The sequence below is a fragment of the Coloeus monedula genome, assembly GCF_965178545.1.
Source record: "Coloeus monedula genome assembly, chromosome: 8".
Taxonomy (NCBI): Eukaryota; Metazoa; Chordata; class Aves; order Passeriformes; family Corvidae; genus Coloeus; species Coloeus monedula.
Window position 1 is genome coordinate 10,334,589 of NC_138788.1, and position 15,139 is coordinate 10,349,727.

Below are 15,139 nucleotides of genomic sequence, written 5' to 3' on the forward strand. Positions count from 1 at the left end.
GGTACAGACACAACAGCATAATCACACTCTCCCTTTGCTCAAAAAGCTGTTTGCCATACCTCAGAAATCTGGCTGACCTGCCCTGTACTTATCCTTTTCAATCCTGCCCACAGCTGGTGACTGCACTGCCACAGAAATAATTGAAACAGGATTAGGAGCTACCTTGCTCTCTGGGAAACTCCCTCCACATCACTCTTTCAGCAGACACTGGCTCCCATGCACAAGGTCCAGGGCAACCCCCGAGTCCAGCTTCTGGCTGAGCAGAGGCCAGCGTGGCTGGTGGCAGAACCCTCATTACCAGAGCTAGGAGCTGCCATCAAGGCACACAAAGATTATTTACTGCTGACAAGGCACCAGGACCCATCCGATGTGCTTCACTGCTGCTTTGGGCACTCCTGCAGTCTGCTGCTGCAGTTATTTACTACATTTAGAAGGTCTGATTGTCCTCCTGCATGGCAGCAGAAGCCTGGACTGCTCATTTCAGGGCACAGAGGCAGCCCCAGCCCGGGGCTTTGCCAAGACTGGCTGCCATCCCCACGCAGCCCATCCTCTACAGCTCGTCTCTCCTCTCTCCAGAAAGTCACAGGTGCTGCTGCTTCAGCGATTGCCAAGCACACAGGCACTCCAAAACACACTCTTAAAACAATGGTGCCACCATAAAAAGCCTGTTAATGGTACCAAATGCTCCTTCTAAGCAACATGGATAGCAACACCCCAGTGGGAGGAGGGGCCTATCTCAAAGCCCACCTGCAGGGTCTGAAACAAAGGTGAGCAAGAGAGACAGGCTATCAGTAATGAGGAGTAATAGAAATGAAAAATGAAATTCCAGTGTGTGCTTTGAAACAGCAGCCACAGCAGGAACACTCCTTTGATGCTAAAGCATGTCGGCCCAAAGAATAAAATGGAAACTTGATTCAGTCTCTTCTACTCATGGAAGCATAAGAAGCCTGATTCCAAGGGAGCACTACTGCAACAGCTGCTGTGACAGCAGGGCCAGGAGAGGAGCCAGGTGCACAGGGACACTGCACAGCCTCAGAGGGTGCTGGCAGCATTGCTGCCACGCTGCCTTCACCAGCCCTGCTCACTCAGGAGGGCAGAGAGGTGGGGAGACAGCACAACTCTCTGTGCACCAAAGAGACAGAGCTGTACTAGTGCAGGAAGCCTGATGAAATCCCCTCTGCTAACTTCAGGCTTCAAATATCAACTCCACGTACCCTGTGATGGCAGGGAATACTGCTTTGACTTGGAGGAGCTCTTCTCTACACAACAAAATATTTTAACAGCTGGCAAGCCACTTGTGTGAATCTGAAGAACACAATACTCTGGGAAATATCTCTCTAATAATGAAAACAAGTATTCAAGACCTCAGCAACCAGTACATATGGCACCAAAGAGCCAGAAAAGCCCTGGAAGATTTGGTTCTGGAAAGATGCCATCACAGCTGGGGAAATGCCTTTCACAAAAAGCTGATCAGGATTGACACAAGTGCTCCTGCCCTGCAAAGGGAAGGGATTATGGCTGTTAAATCAGCACATATCTTGGTCTCAGGTGGTCTCCCACATCTTTCAAGATGACAAGAACATGAATTTCAATATGATAAATAAGGTAGGGGAGCCATTTCTTGTCCTCCTGTTCAAGAACCCTTCTAACCCCTTTATCTTTGCTTTTCCCACATTCATTAAACTCTCCTTTCTGCATCACTTTCTTTTCAGTCCTGCCTATCATTAAGCTCAGTTTGTGAGACATGAAGATAAATAAAAGGCTTTAGTTTCAAAGTAATGTTTTTCCATGCATGCTGAAACTAAAGTGAAATTCTGTGTCCCTCCACACTGTTTTGTGTATTGCTGAGGGCCCTTGTTACTTGTGGTTGCTGCTTCTTTGGGACTGCTGAGGCTGGGAATGATTGCCTTTCCCACGGTGGTTATTGCAAAATGACAAAAAACATCCTCAGCTGCCTTTCCCCATTCTCCATCTGAATACAGATGAGGTCTTTGTCAAAAATCACCACACTTGCATTACAAATCTTCAAGTCTCACTCATATTCAGCTGAGAGCTGCTCAATTTTCCCCCATGTGCAGGGAAGTATTTTAGGAAAATGTTTATTTAGGTTTTTCTATAATAACCCCCATTGAGAATCCAAGGCGAAACCTGGATTATTTGACTAATTAGATATAAATTCCTTCAAGATGACTGATAAAACTGCTAGTACCTGTGTCTTTGATCAAGTTCTGAATTCTTTGCTAGCATTGTGAAGTTAAAAATATGACTTTTTTTGGGAAAAAGGAAAAAAAAAAATCTGAAAAGTAGAGCAAGAGGGCTGCTTTCCTAACCAGGCATAATTTATCTTCAGTTTGACAGAAAGCAACCCCCTACCCAAGGTCTCTGGCTGGCTGGGTTCATCACCTCTACAGGTAACTTTCTATATAGTTTATGGTTATTTTTGTTGCTTTTCAGACTCATTTTTAGGCTCCTGAAGCCTTCTTCAGGCTTCACTGCTGCTTGTATCTTAAATGGCCTATTCTAGAGTACTTACAGAAAAATCCTTTCCCCCCCGCCCCCCCTTTACCTGCCCCAAATACCCCAGGGGTACACTACACATGAATCATGTTTCTTATTATCTTCTTATTCCAGACAGAGAAGCCTACACATTAACTTCCAAACTGACTCTCATTTTAGTAATCTTGCCCAATATTGCTTTTCTCTCAGAGCACATATCAACCACCTGTCCACTCCACCAGGCATTGCTTTGGGATTTTGCATTGTTTAGATGCAATTTTTTTTTTTCCCTTCAGAAAACGCCAACCCTTTCTTTTAGATTTTATTTTAAAAACTGTGTTTAAATTGTTCCTTAGGTTTTGTAATCATGGATAAACAAATCATCAGCGATCAGGCTTCTGCACTCTCTGCTTTTATCAACTAGTTTTATGCAAATACTTATGTGCTTGTAATACGAAATAGTAATTTTTTTGAATTACACGGAAAGTTTAATCTAAGGAAAAAACCACATACTCTCCAGCAAAATACAGCAAAAGCACCAGGGCAGATCATGCAGAGATAGTGTCAGGGACCTCTGACACCTTTCTAATGAGCAGCTCCAGCATTAGTAGAAAGACCACATCCAGCTCTTGCTAATCAGTTGCTAAAGTAATGATGGTTTCAATCACCCTGATGAAGTTGATGACAATGATTAAGCTGGCTACTTAAAATGTCTTCTTGATTAAAGTGATATTTAATCCATAAATCATGAAATCCACTCCTGCTTGGCTTCATGATGCATCTTTCATGAAACTCAGGTGACAAGTTCTCCTCTCTGGTGACAAACCCCTTTGAGTTCTCCCCATTTAATTTCACATGAATGGATTGAAGGAGGCTTTGCTCACCTAAGATATCAGGTGTTAGACAATCAGCAAGTATTCAGCTAACACCTTTGCTTGCAGGCAGCAGCAGCCCAACATTTTACACTTCTAAACACAAGAGAGAGAAATTCGGCCTTTGGCATTGTGAATTTTGGACTCCTGGCAGTCTCACACATCAAACATACAGTAAATCAAAATCTGATTTTTCCATCATCTTCAACTAGATAAAATAAATTATTTCTAGCATACAAAAGAAATCTAACAGATGCTAATAGGGAACACTTGCTTCCTCTTCTCAAACATGCATGTTATTACCTCAGTGATAACCTAAGGGAGAAAAGGAATACTCTTATCTTAGGGTATCTACAGCTATTGCTCTGATAGCACTGACTGAAATTCTCTCTGTGCACTGTTATTCCTTCACAATATTTGTAAGACATTAGCAGAAGCAGTGCATTTCATCAGAAGAGCACTAAATGGAAAGGTTTCAAGTAAAACTTGGGTTGTAATTACTTCAGGTCACCATGGCCATATAAAAATAGTACCTTATTGAGGAAAGGAGTTAATAGCCCAGTACAGTAATATAATTAGTGATAGCTTTCTAAGAAAGGTTAATCCATTTAATTCATGGAGAGAAAAAGCTCTATGCCAGAGAATTTGAACTACATTGGCTTAATTAACTAGACAGGAATAAAAAGTTCATTTGATGTGAAATCAGAAGTTATGTATCTATACCTTGCCAGTCTACATTTACAGTAAAAATTATCACTAATGAATTTATAAATGCTCTTCAATTCAAACTAAGAAATCCTGCAGAGAAAGGCATACCCTACAGAGTTTGGGCCAAGAAGCTGTTACAGCCAATGGTAAAATGCAGACTGTTAAGCAATCAAAAAGCACCAGATTTCCTGAAGACTTGGCCAAACCCACAACTATCTTTCTATTTTAAAGAGAGAAACTCCTGAATAGCTGTCACAGCTGTTATTCCTGGTATAAATCACAACCTAGAATAGCAGCTCTATCTTTGGAAAAACAGCAGCAACCTGTCAAGCATGATATGGAAAAAGAACTAGAGCACGAGATAGCACAGGAGAACCCCCGAGAAGGACAACTGGCAACTTCATGTGGGACACCAAAGAGAAAGCAGGGAACATACTGCAGCTGGAGGGATCTCTATTACCTGCTGGGGAGAAGCCATATTATCTCCACTCCCAGCAGCCCAGGTCCACTGCATTGGAACATGCTCTGAAATAGGAGAAGTAATGGGAAGAGACTGTTACAAGTGAGAGATGCAGAGTGCAGCACAGCAGGCACGTGTATGCCTGCAGTAACCAGTCTGAGGGGAGAATCAGCACCATCCCAGGCTACAGGAACTAGTTTTAAAAGTTTGCTTTCCCTAAGTTAGTTCCTAAAATTCAATCCCTGTAGTCTTCTCTGACCTGACTTCAGGAGAAAAAGCAAGTAAAATAACTAACCAGATCTCTCAAAGTGAACAGCTTTTTTTTTTTTTTTTCTCTCCTCTATCTTCTTTGATTCCTTAAAAATAAATCAGCACTGCTGGAAAACATCATCTCTCCATTGGATTAGTCAATCTATTTAATCCATCACTCCTAGTCCAAGCCACCTGGAAGTCTGAAGACTTTGGACATACAGCTATGGGTCAAGAACACCCAGGCACCACTAATCACAGCCCACCTGCGAATAATCCCTCTTGGATTTTGCTCTCAGGTGATTATGCTGAATAGAAATTTATATTTGGAGCCACCTTTTTTTCTGGTAGATAATTATCAAGAAGTCTTATTCTCAGAGTAGATTCTCCCACCTAGTTCTGCAACCAGCTTGCCTTTACTGACCTGGAAGTATCCATCTGGCTTATCTGAATATGGAGCACATTCACAGATTTTGTCCTCCAAGTCCTTGGCACACAGATATCCCAAAATATGTCTTCATCTTAAGTGAGACCCACCCTTTCCCCAGGCCTTGCCTTCCTTCAATTCCTCTGCTCCCCACTGCCAGAGCCTCCCAAAATGCCAGCCTCTTCTTGGCATCTTTAAATCTCAGTCAATCTTATTGTAACAATGCTTATAAATAACAAATTAAAAATACAATGACAAACTTGCCAGAAGAGGGTAAAACCAGGAGTTCAGTGGTTGTTCTTTTGCTGCCTGCCCACCTCTAATTTCATCTCTCACTGTACTGAAGGAGAAAAAGCGAAGAGAAACAAGCTTTTGACTTAAGGTTAAAAAACATCCATAACCTATAGACATAACTGCACTATTTTAAGTACTAATAAATTGGTAGCAAACACTTTGGGGGGGGGGGAGGGGAAGCAGTGCTACACCTGAAACAAATTAGTTTCACCATCATCTTTGCTTCAAGCTGTACTGGAACAGAGGCATTTTGCAAGTAAGCAAGCACTTCACTGTGACCTGCTTGTGCAAGTTCTGGCAGAAAAGATACCTACAGTAAGGCTTATTCTTATTTCACATAGTACCTACAAGCATTTTGTTAGTAGGTAACTGCAGAGCCTCCCATTAGCAGTAAACATAACTCTTACTGTAGCTTGAGAGCTACCTGTAGGCATCTTTAACAGCTTGCTTTGGATCTGTGAAGGGTGTGAATTAAAAATATTTAAGTGATTTGAGGAGCGTTCTTGCTGTGCAGAAGACTGCCTAAGCAAAGTGGTTTCAGGTATTAGGATACAGATCATCACAAGGCATTCCTGATGCTCTATGATACCTGCTGCAGCCTTGCTTCAGAAAGCACTCATAATTAATGAGTCTTTGGCAAAGGGCATACCGTAAGAACACGAAATTTTAAGTAAGTATCAAACATGACTCTTAACAGGAATTTTATGAGCTTCTCTCCTCATTCCTATTTGTTATATCTGAAGTTGCACCCTTGAAAACTCACAGTGCTCCTCTGCACACAGGATGTTTTATGGGATGGTTGGATAGCATGTAGTGCCTATCATGGCATAAACCATGCTCTAAATAAGCTTCAGATTTTTGCATTCTGGAAAGGAGCAAACAAAAGTCTTACCCATGTGTTTGGGGGAAATCTAAGGAGATTTTCTCTTACCAAGCATGTACATTTTCATAACAATCAACCATAGCTCTAAACGGAGTAAATACCTTAATCCCTGCTCAGTCTAATAAATTAAGTTACTATGCCATAGAAAAAATATTCAGCACAAAGCAAAGGGAGAAAAACAAACAAACCAACCCAAATGCCTCCCCAAAAAAGCCTCCTACCAAAACCATACCTCCAGAGCTGCCTCCTCCCAGCAAGACAGGAGCCTTCTGGTGCAGGCACACCAGGAGAAGAAACCTGAGAGGTGGGGAGACAAAGTGTGTCCTCAGTGGTTACACTGCGACTGCAAACCACGCAAACAGCTCCACCCAACCAACACAGGTGTGGGCTGCCCGTGGGTGAGAGCTTTATCTGGGGCAGCATTATACAACCACCCAAATCTGCCCCAAGGAAAAGGGAAAACCTTCTTCTTAGCCCAGGGGACTTCAGCACCAAACTCATCCAAGTGCCTGTGCCCCAAGAGTATGAGGTGCCTGAAAGAGCAGCTTTGAAAGTAAAACTCTTTTTTTGCTATTTTGTAACATCAGTGTGCTCAAAAGCACTTGGACCAACACAGCTCTAGTAAGGCAGATTGCAAGCAAAAGTCAGGCATAAGCAGAAGCCAAGTGCCAGATCCAGAGAGCTATTCTGGACCACAGAGAGAAATAAAAGTCAACAGAAGAAGCCCAAGTGTAGCAGGAACATGGGGATCTGCAGGACAGCATGCAGGAGTGATGGGGGAGCTGGACTGAGCTGGAGTGGAGCTGGGGAGCACCCACAGCCCTGCACCCTCTTTCCCTTGGCTGGGTTCAGGGTGCTCAGCACACCGTGGGCAGAGCTGATGGTGTCAGGGTCCTGCAGAGACTTGCGACGTTGCTGAGGGCTCCCTGGCATCACCAGAGAGGCATTTAGGAAGCACTCGAGCAGAAAGCCTGCTTGGGGTTTGGATGATGAATAAGCTCCCCATGGAGTGGTTCAGCACAAACTTCTGGGGCTGTGCTTGAAAACATGACCCTGAGCACAAGGGGAAGGGAAGAACATCCCTGCAAATTAGCATGTGAGGCTGTGAGGAGGGGTGGGCACCGCATCCGCTGTGGCAACCCCTGCCTAGTCGTGGGTGTGTGACACTGAAATTCTGCCCCATCCCCATGGCTGCTGCTGGGACACCTTCACTGTGTTCAGGTAAGAAGCTATTTTGCAAAGAACTTGTGCTTTTTTTTTTGGTGGTGCTTCAGAATGAAAGATGTTGCCATCTCTGCCTCTCTTCTCAGTTGATCCTCCTGGCGAATGTGTTATTTTGGATAGTTCAGCCTTTCTACCTGGTTCATTTAGCCCAAAGCTGAGAGGGCTGCAGGCAAGACTGGAAGGACTGACTTCAGCAGCAGAAGGCTTGGACTTCCCAGGCAGGTGCCTCTCTGTGTGTTGAGACGCCAGAGATCCCTGTGCCTTGTTGTCTCCAACTCCAAGCCCTGCTGATCCTCCTACCAGCAAGGCTGAACGAAGTGAGCCGGTGTCTTCAGAAGGATTGGTCTCAACCCTCTTTGTGGCTTTGAGAACAAATAAAACCTCTGCTTTGAGCGAGAGATGGCTGGAGACAGCAGGAACACACCACTTGAGCAGGGGAAAAGGACTGAATTCAGGAACGCCATAAAACTAATTCGTGGCACTAGATAGAAAAATTACACTGTTCAGCTTCACTTACACAAAAGGTAAACCAGCCTGGGTGTGGGGAGTATAAAAACGAGTCAAAATACAGATTGATTCTGAAATAAGTTCTTTTTTTATCCTTTAGAACCATGGACAGGAATGTACAGCTCCACAAAAATGGAGGCCAAACATATCGAACCAAAACATTTCCTGGGATTCTGCGTGACAGTTTTTCTAAGGATATTTCCTTTCAACCACACTCAGTCTAAAAGCAGCTCCATTTGCAGTTAAAATAATCGTGGTACACTTTGCACACTCCTTGAAACACAATCTTTGTCATAGGCACTATGATTATTTTTCTTCTCTTTTTATTTGTTTTTACTGGTGAAAAAATAAACACAGGTGAAAATGAACACCTTTTTTCCCCCTACTTCAATGTGTTTAGACTATGTGATTAAGTGGATATTTTCTCCAGCTATTTCGATGAATAAACTTTAAGTTGGAGCATTCATTTCTGTGATCTAAAAGAAAGTTTGTGTATGTAGCTTTACATATATATATATATACTCAGAAGCCCGAAATCCAACTCAAGTATTTATCCATGATTTTATTGACAAAAAAATCCATTTTGTTGAAATCAAATAGTTGTCTTATTTCAGTGAATGGTTCAAGACTTTCAGCTGCAAAAAAGGTTTCACAAGACTCACCCTATGCATTGAGAACACTGACTTCATGTTCACATTAGGTGCTGTTTCAGGCATATCTACAGATCACTTTTAATGTAAACATAATTTTATGTGATATAGAAAAGATCTAGTGACCAATAAAGGAAAGCATGAAATCAGGTATAACTCTGCAATAGGAGTTCATATTGAAATGAAGCCTGATTGATTCTACTTGTTAAGTGCTGAGCAAAAAATCTGAAATACTGGATTTGTGGCCATTAAGATTAGTACTGAGAACCAATCATTCCACTTTATTTCTGGACATCTTAATGTCCTTGTTGACTAAATAGGGAGGACTGAAAAACTATTTAACCAGTAAATCAGGCACATGATTTGCAAAGGCAACTCTTCCCTTGCAGTTATTCCAACTATCCCAGCTGGATATTCACAGTGAACAAACCACGTTTCCATCACCTCTGTTCCGTTTTTAAGTGCTTTTAATACAGGGATTTGCTCCAGGCCTCAGCAGCAGCCAGTGAGCAGGAGCACATGGCTCTGCCTGGTCTTCTCTCAGCTAATTAAGGAAGACAGGCAGTGTGCTGGTGCCCAGATCCTACCCACAAAGATGGAAAGTTGCCCGTGGGCTACAATACCTTCCTAGAGCACAGCCGTTCCCACAGTGATGAGTTCTCTTTGCTCTCTGAAGCCATCTAGAGACAGCTTTGAATTAATAGAAATGCAAAGCTACTCCACTACTTACCAGAGAAATTGAAATGAAAATCACGACTTTGTTGCCAATCTGTATGAGGCTAGACAGGAGCCTTATTTTAAAGGTACTGTGATTTCCAGTGTGTTTTTCAAGTTGCCCAAAACCTTGGGAGAATTTTTCACTTTTAGCATTGGAGGCCTCCCCTACTGTAAACCCTTTTCCCTGCCTGAAGAAGGGTCTGAGTTTGTGGGATGCTTCCTCACCACCCAGATCACTGCCTGCAAGGCTTCAGGAAGGGCTGGTTTGCCTTGTTTGCCAGAAGGTGATGTGGGACTTGGTGAATACCCACATCTCTGGCGAGGGGGTGTCACAGAAACATCCATCAAGCAAATGAAACCAAGATGGAAGTTAAAGAGAGTGGCAAATGCTGTCCTGGTCACTCTGGTAGTCCATCTAAAATATTACAAACCACAGACAAACAGTTTATATACACTACAGTCCACAAATAAGTGTGACCAAACCACACAGTCATTTTAGCATCACCTGTCTGTGCAAATACTAATGGAATCAGCTGAAAAGGTTTTTGGTAATTAGCCCTTACTTATGCTCGTGTGCCTTCTGCAGAGAATACAGAGTACATCTCTTGCCTTAGCTTTGCTTAATGTTTTAGGTGTTTTCAGGAAGATGGGCTGTTGGAAGAAAGAAGGTTTCTTGGGAAGAAAGATTAGATAAGAAAGCACATGGACAAAACCTGTTCAGAATAACCCTGCTCCCCCAAGGCAGGTCAGAATTTTAGGGTTGGTCTCTTAAACAGCTTTGGAAAAAATCATACCATTGTTATCTGAGGTGAAAATGCAGACAAGCTGAATTTGTCTCCATGCTTCTCTATATAACATCTAGAGAAGCAGCATGGAAATTACATATAGGAGATAACTTTGTTAAATCAAATTGATAATGTGAACAATCAGCTTGATCATGCTAAGGTCTGAATGCATACAATTGCTGCAGAACAAGCATGGAGAGCTTTGCTTGTACTCTTTCTTCCCTGTGAGGGTGGGGAGGTACTGGAACACGCTGCCCAGGAGGCTGAGGCTGCCCCAGCCCTGGAAGTTTTCAAGTCCAGGTTGGATGGGGTTGGAGTAACCTGATCTGTTGTAAAATGACCCTGCCCATGCTAGTGGGGGTGGAATTAGATATCTTTAAGGTCTCTTCCAAACCAAACTATTCTATGATACATACATGATTTTGGAGTGCAAGAGCCAGCTCTGATCTTTAGAGCTGGAGGACTGGACACCACTGTCAGCACTGGAGCTGAGTGACCACGACTCTGGCAGACAGATCCGTGATCACAACTTTAAGACTTTGGAAGCAACTTCACCTCTGCAATAATCAAGGAGAATATACAATGAAGTTTAAAAAAAAAAAAAAAAATAAAAAAAAAAATAAAAAAAGAGGCTATTTGGAATCAAACTGCTTTAATGATGTTCTGAAGTTACCCTGATGGGCAGAGACATTTCTGCTTAAATTGCCCCAGCTCAGGTGGTGGGAACTAATGAATTAGGTCAAACCATGGGCCACAGCCTCAGAAACTGTAAATCAGCACTGCTGCTGGCACTCCATATAACCTGGCAATACCTGGGAGAATCCATCCCATCAATTTTTAGCTCATATTATTTAATTTTGATTTAATGAGAGGAGCCTTCACAGAAGTCAGTGCTGACACCTGCCTTTTGGCAGAGTCACTGGTGGAGGAGCTCAGACACCCTGTGGGTCACCTTTGGAAAGGAGCAGAGGTTAGCACTGCACAGGCAGAGACCTGGGGTTTATTTCAGGCAGCTCAACTGCTGAGGCACCATAAATATCCTCCTTTGGGAGCCTTCACATTAACCGTGCTTGCCGTGAAACAGCTGCCACTTGTGCAACTCTAGAGTCTCACCTGAAGTTTTTTGTAGTCCAAGTATCTTATTTACCTTTCTAACCCAAAGTTATCATGGATGTATACAGCTTTTTAAGGACAGTTTGAAAGAACTAACTTGAACATATATGGTTAGCATAGTTCAGGTTGGAACATCATCTAGTTCAACACCCCTGCAACAAGCTGGGACATCTTCAACTAGATCAGGAGAGAAACATAAAACACAGGTCTTACCCATCTCCTTTTATCATGATTTAAATCTAAATATTTGTAATTTAGATTTGCAACACCTAATTTTTACAAAAATACTTAAAGCAATACATGTATTTCAATGGTTTAAAAAAATCGCAGAAGAAATTTTTCTTTTTTCTTTGGAAGTCTCTGCTTCCTAAATTAAACACTTCAAAGGATTGCAGAATTTGGAAATCCCTAACTTAAAAAACAAACTAGTGCTGATGACCACAATTTCACTGAAATGAGAAAGATCTGAGAAAGAAACACAAGGCAAGTTTCTCAGATGATGTGACCTGGCCCGACACAGAATCCATCCCCCCTCATGGAAAAAGCTGTGCCACAGTCAGGAGAAGCTCCCTACCCTATTCTCCAGTCATTCCCAGTGTGTCTTGCTGGGGTGGTGAGGGTGGTGATGCTTCTACCACCTGCTGTTTGCCCCATCAAGAGCAGTGAAAGTCTCAGCTGTTTCTAGACCACTGAAGTTCAGCAGATGGCTCTAATCTTAATAGCAATCGGTTGATTTTTGAAAAAAAGAGTCATGAAGCATTCAAGTCTCTCTTCTTGTCTTTTTGGATATTAATTTATCCTTTCCTGGGAGAGATCAGAGATAATCTAAAGCAAGTGAGTTTAACTTGAGTCAGAAAGCCAAAGTGAATCCTGAAATGTGTTTCTGTTCTGCCTGTGCTGAGGTATGCAACGTATAGGAGTAAATTTCATGTTATGAAAGAATCATCTTAATGTAAACAAGGGAAACTCCAAGCCTGGATTTCCAGAGAAAAGGTCTTAGACATATGACTTATAAACCAGCCTCACTGAGTCTTCATGTCCCTGGTGCATCTGGATAACCTTCAACTACTACTGTTTATTTCAGAGAAGGCAAGGGACTAGTTTTTAGTTTAGAATATGAATTACTAGTAGTGTTCTTTTATATTCCTCTACTATTATTTGTAATTTTTTTTGTTTCCAAATATTTACACAGCAGGGAGCTCTTGTTCCATATTCCTTCAAAGCAAGACATACATTTAAAAATAGTGTTTGTCATGTAACTCTTAATTTTATGACCTTTGGCATTATTTATGTTACATAATTTAATGTGATGCATATTAGAGACCTTAACCTTTGGAGACATTTTAGTAGTAAGAAGCAGAAACTCGCATCTGATGCTAGAGCTCAGGACATTTCAGATGACTTCTGGTCTTTGGTACACTAAAAGAGGTCTGAGGCCCTGGTCTGTAATCTCACAGTACTTCCCAGTGCTGGGCAGGAGAACTCAGAGAGTGCCTGACTCAGAGAGTGGAAATGTTGATAGTGGCACATCTGAAGGAATGGCAGGAAAGTGCCTTGCAGCACAGGCTGCATAAATCCTTCTTCAAGGGAGAGATTTCCCATCAGGTCAAACCAAAGCAGACAAATGTTAAATGCATTAAATTATTTAAGGCCTTAAATTTATTCAGTGTCCCAAATGTCAGGCTGATACTCTTGATTCTGAGGGTAAGGTAAAACTGAACATGAATAAAGGAGCTGAATTGTGTCAAATTCAGTGATTTCAGCCAGACCAGAGCAGGCGTGGGACAGCACAGAAGGGGGTCTTGCAAAGGAAGAAATAAGGACCAGGGGACATCAGTGCCCAGTCACTACAGTGGCATGGTACAGACCATGGTTCCCCTTAAGGAAAAAAAAAATTAAATTGCATGTAGGTCTCCTGATGGAGTTAAGAGAATGTATTACTAGAAGCTACAGTACAAATACAGGATTTCCATAGCACTAACATACATTATATCCCATGGTTTATTTACATACTTCAGTCATCAGTAATTCCTCACCATTATCGCTATAAAATATTATATATAGTTTCTTATATAAAAATTTTAAAATTGTAGGTGGTCTTGTTGTATTTTATTATTTATCTGGGAAAACTTGCACAAGAACAGCCTCGTGGGGTACTAGAAAATCACTCCTTGTTTACAGGAGTGTTGATCAAAGAGGAAAGTGCTCAATCTTTTCAAGCAAGGAAGAGTCAGTGCAGGCTGTCAGTGAGGTGTGACCACCCTGTCTCTGAAGCACTGGAAACAGTGCTTTAATAATACAGAACCAAAGCATAATTAGATTTGTTCCAAGGAACAGGGACATTACAAATTTAGGAATTCCTGCCTCTTTCCCTTTAACCAAACACTACCACTGTGTTCATTAATAAATCCAGATAATTTACCTTTTCTGGCAGTTTCAACAGGTAAACAACTATACTGGTTTTTCCTATTAAGATGAAAGCACTCTTACCCCCTGCAGCAGACACTGGATGACTGTTTCCTCCTCCACTGTGGCTTTTCTAGTTCTAGGCTACTGCAATGACTTTCCATTCAATAATACATTCTGTATTTCCTGCAAGAGACTACCAATTCCCATGGCACAATCCTCTAATTGCTATGGAATAAAAATGAAAAAAAAACCCCAAATCCCAAAACCCAAACACAAGCCTACTTTATTAGTAATTTTACTGTTATTGTAGCTATTTCATTTCTATATCATGTTTGCACTTTGCTATTGAAAACACAGAAATCCTGCTTGATACCATGATTTGGAAGTGCCAAGTCTAAACCTAAAAACTGGGTGTCAGTTGTTTTCATGTGAGTAGACATCAAAACAAAGGAAGCACAGTCTTACTGTAAATTCAGCAATAATGCAGTACAAAACCAAAAAAGTTTGCATCACTTTATATTTTCATCAAGACAAAAAACTATATTATTCTATGAATAGTTGTAAAATAAAATTTAGATAAAATCTTGTTCTCTGTAAGGAAATCTAACAGTGAAGCTTTTAGACCACAAAAGAGGAGACTTTGTGTGTCAGACAATACAGATAATGGGTTCATTGACCTGTTAGGCTGCTGAAATAAAATAAAAATAAATCACAAAAGCTGAAAAATCTATAATAATATTTGCTTTTTCCCAATCTCCTTGAAGATGAACATTTTAAATTCATGGCAATATAATAAATCACATTATAAGCTCATTGTTTTCCCAAGGGGCAAAGAGTTTACAGGGAAATTTCATTTTATTGAAAGGCAATTGATATTAATACTACTTTCAAACCCAGTTTTTATTCCAGGTCTGCTCCTTCAAGCTTCAAATTTATTTACTGCAGGTAGGACTCTTTCAGAGTTCTTCTTTGGTATTCATTTTCAGAATTTCTTAAGAGAAATGTTCAAGTAATGTCCAAAAGAAGACTACAGGAACCTCGGGAAAAACTGGGAAAAGAAATCCAGATTTTCTCCCTACTTACATGAGAAGTAGATGTGAATTAAATGAACATTTCGATTTGGGAACACATTGAGCACATGCCTGGTCATAAGCACATGCCATCAACTCCCTTGTTTTTTTCAAAATTCAAACTTGAAGCTGTAGGATTCTGGTGAGGGATCAGGCACACGGTGGCAAGTTCACTGCTGCTAGAGCCTGGCCAGGGACACTCAGGCCTGTACCAGATGGACCTGACAACCCAATCACTCGGCCCAGGAGCCTCACACTGTGCTCTGCTGAGAGTG